Raw genomic sequence first — 4,007 nt, forward strand, 5'->3', positions numbered from 1 at the left:
AAAAAAAAAAAGGTTGAGAAGTTAGAGGGTTGATATGTTGTGGGGTTGTTAACCAATGTCATAAAACAACATGTGTACTTCTGTTTCATGAGAAACGATTTGTTCTGTAAGCCTTCACCTGAAGTACAAAAAAAAAAAAGATAAAAAAACAAAGTTAACAGGCCAGTAGACTGAAACTATCTGCCAAATGTCGAACAACCAATGGGTTGATATCCCTTCACAAACAGTTTCTACAAATCAATAAAGAAAAGACAAAACTCATTAGAGAATGGGCACATTGTATAAACAGCTTCCCCTTGCTTCACAGCACTTTTTCCTGGGCCTGGTCTTCCACATAGAGTAGTTGGGAAACAGATCACTCTCTGGCTATGTACACAGACCTTTAACATTATCTCCAGGGAGAGTTAAAACTGACCTCATATTCTTTCATTAAAAAGTCTGAAGTAAACTACAGCATAATCTAAAAAAAAGACTGTCATATATATATAAGGGACTTGTATCTAGAATACATAAAGAACTCTTGAAATTAAAAAATCTGAATAGATACATCTCTTGAAGATATACAACTGGCCAATAAGCACATGAAAAGATGCTCAACATCATTAGCCATGAGGGAAATGCAAATCAAAACCATAATGAGATTGCACAACTTGAAGAATGTAATCAATGTCACTGAATTCTACAAGTAGAAAATGTTGAACTGGTGTATATTCTGTTGTGTATAGTCTCATCAACAACAACAACAAAATTAAGTAAATTATTTTTAAAAAAATGAGATACCACTTTAAACCCACTGGGATGGCTGCAATCAAAAAGACAGATAATAACAAGTGTTGCTGAGAATGTAGAGAAATTGGAACCCTCATAACACTGCTGGTGGGAATACAAAATGGCGAGCCACTTTGGAAAACAGTCTGGCATTTCCTCAAAAGGTTAAACGTAGAGTTATCCAGCAACTCCACTCCTAGGTATTTATCCAAGAAAATGAAAACATACATGCAGACACAATGGTAACAGCAGCATTAGTCGTAACAGCCAAAAAGTCCAAACAACCCAAATGTCGGTCAGTTGATGAATGGGTAAATAAAGGTGGTATATCGATACAATGGAATATCGTCCAACAATAAAAAGCACTGAAGTACTGATGCATGATACAACATAGATGAACCAAGAAAACATTATGCTAAATGAAAGAAGCCTGTCACAAAAGAGTACATATTATATGATTCCATGTATATGAATTGTCCATAATAGGCAAATCTGTAGAGACAGAAAGTAGATTGTGATTACCTACAGGTAGGGAGTGGGTAGGGAATGAGATTGCTAATGAGTATAGCGTTTCTTTTTAGGGTGACGAAAATGTTCTAAGATTGATTGCAGTGATGGTTGTACAACTCTGTGAATGTTCTAAAAACCATTTAATTGTACACTTTAAATGGGTGAATTGTATGGTATGTGAATTATAGCTCAATAAACCTGTAGACAACTTGGAGAATGTAACCAATGTCACTGAATTGTACATGCAGAAATTGTTGAATTGGTGTAGGTTCTGCTGTGTATATTCTCAACAACAACTTGGTTTGTTTTTGTTTTCACTATATCCCCAGCTCCTAAAACACTGCTTGCTAATAGCAGGCATTCAATGAATACCGGCTGAACAGAATAAATTTCAAAACTTTGATAAACCGTTATAAAACTCTGTCACATCCAAAGTGATGAAATTCCTGAAGGTTGGCATAGCGGGAGCACAGTGAGTGTGTGTGTGTTTTCCATGAAAGTGGATGAGACTGAAAAACCTAGCAGAAGCAAGACCTTGTGGAGTCTTAAAGCCAGACTACGACGAAATGTGTATTATCCTGAAGGCAATGCAAGAGGAGAATATCGCAACCAGATCTATTTTTAAATGGGCGAAGTGTAACCGGAGAGTTGCTACTTCTATCCTAAGATACGCCTGCCACCTTAGAAGTAGAGCAGTAACCCTCAGGTAAGAATGGGGAGCAGCTGGGGGGGGGGTAGATAGGAGGAGAAATAGGTATCAGGACATCAGCATCTCCATGGATTTTCAAATTACACACAGCAACCCTCCCTCTCTCCTCTCGCCCCGCAAAGACTAACACTCATACACGTACATAGTCATGCACCGTCCCCCACGTTGAAAAATTACTCTGTAGTCAGCCCGTTGGGAGAGTGTCCTATTCCTCAACTGTGATAGGTCCAAAAATATATATGACCACTGAACCAGAAAATTATTTTCTACAATCATCTGGGCACGGTCCTCCTCAGAGTGTGGTAATTTAGGACCACCCACAAAACTGCCCCGTTCCACCTCTTCGGAAGGATCTCAAGTCTTCACAATTGTGTCGCTGATTCGGAAAGCTCAGCAAGGACTGCAGCACAAGGCCACGGTTAGCGTTAAGCGGCCTGATAACGACCCAGGGAGTTTGGAACCCTGTGTCACCACAAGGGGCGGAGCCCACCATGGGCCCCCAGGCGCCCAAGAAACAGCCGAGAGAGGTCACGACCCGGCGACAGCGCGAGCCGTCCGGTGGTGACCCCTGCCCCTGAGGAAACTCCCCTTGCACCAGCACTATCACGCGCGCAAACAAGGTTGCCTGGATTGCGGGGAACAGTTTCTTGGGAATGGGAACAACCGACGCTCCCTCTCGCCGGAGGACTCTAACCTGTCAGTGAGAGAGGTAGCGCGCCGCAGGAAAGCCAGAGGATTCTTTCCGGGTTGGCAGGCGGCGTCCGGAGTAAAGTGCCTGCGGGCGAGAGCGCCGGCGGAGGAGCTGTCGAGACCTCCGGCGCCTCTTTCTCGTGGGGTAGGAACTGAGGCGCGGCGAGCCGCAGGCGGCCCGCAGGCCTCTCGTTCGAAGTGTGGGCCGGGGTCGACGCCGCGGGTTGTCCAGAGGGCTTGTCTTCAGCTTCCCAGATCTTCGAACTGGCGCGGAAAAGGGTTCGCTTCTTCAAATCTCCGCTTTCTGTTCCATACCAGAAAGAGAAAGGTGTTTACTCTGTAAGTAAGAAAGCATACAAGAGGCTTTTCCAGCCATTTACTGGATACCGTTGGACGTGAGTCGGCTAAAGTTTTGCCCTGAAGTATAATGAAAAAGAGAGGAAGAGAAGGTACAAACATAAGGGAAGAGAGAGCTCTAGAATTGTGAAGTTAGAGAAGCTCTCCTTAACCTCCCTTCTCCGCTTGCATAAAAATACTCAAACATGGACAATGATAGAATTCAGTAGCTATTCACAGAGTTGTACGAGTCAGAATCAACTTGACGGCACCTAACAGCAACAACGATCACCACAATCAATTTTAGAACATTTTCATCACCCCCATAAAACCTCCGCAGCTCTTAACTGTCACCCACAATATCCCCATCCCTCCCAGCCCTAGACAGCACTACTCTGCTTTCTGTCTGTATAGATTTGCTTATTTTGAACATTTCACATGAATGGATTCATATAATATGTGGTCTTTTGTGACTCACTTAGCACCTTTTCAAGGTTCGTTGATGTTGTAGCATGTATCAGTACTTCATTCTTTTTTAATGGCTGAATAATATTCTGTTGTATGGATATACCCCTTTTATTTACCTGTTCACCCTAAGATGGACATTTGTGTTGTTTCTACCTTTTGGCTGTTTGGCTAATGCTGCTATGGACATTGTGGACAAGTTTTTAATGTGCATGTGTGTTTTAATTCTTTTGGATATATACTTAGGAGAGGAATGCCTAGGTCATGTGGTAATTTTGTTGAGCTTTTTGGAACCGCCAAACTGTTTTCCACAGTGACTGTACCATTTTACATTCCCCCCAGCAATGCATGAGGGTTCCAATTTCTGCACATCCTTGTCTGTCTTTTCGTTATCTGTCTTTTTGACTACAGCCATTCTCGTGTGTTTCAAGTAGTATCTCATTATGATTTTGATTTGCATTTCCTTGATGGCTAACAAGGAGCCCTGGTAGCATAGTGGTTAAGAGCTCATCTACTAACCCAAAGGTCA

The 4,007-nt window shown here is 42.6% G+C and overlaps 1 protein-coding gene across 1 annotated transcript in view; it reads right to left on the reverse strand.

Moving 5' to 3' along the window:
• The window catches only part of LOC101358867 (cytochrome c oxidase assembly factor 1 homolog), a 105,338-nt gene extending 102,003 nt beyond the window's left edge, over window positions 1-3,335 (reverse strand). Inside the window, exon 1 of the mRNA XM_023738317.1 lies at window positions 2,682-3,335. The gene's annotated coding sequence lies outside the window, so the exon portion shown is untranslated. The remainder of the gene's footprint in view (window positions 1-2,681) is intronic.
• Window positions 3,336-4,007: the final 672 nt, after the last annotated feature.

This window comes from Trichechus manatus, unplaced genomic scaffold (assembly GCF_000243295.1).
Source record: "Trichechus manatus latirostris isolate Lorelei unplaced genomic scaffold, TriManLat1.0 scaffold00114, whole genome shotgun sequence".
In the NCBI taxonomy this organism is placed as follows: Eukaryota; Metazoa; Chordata; class Mammalia; order Sirenia; family Trichechidae; genus Trichechus; species Trichechus manatus.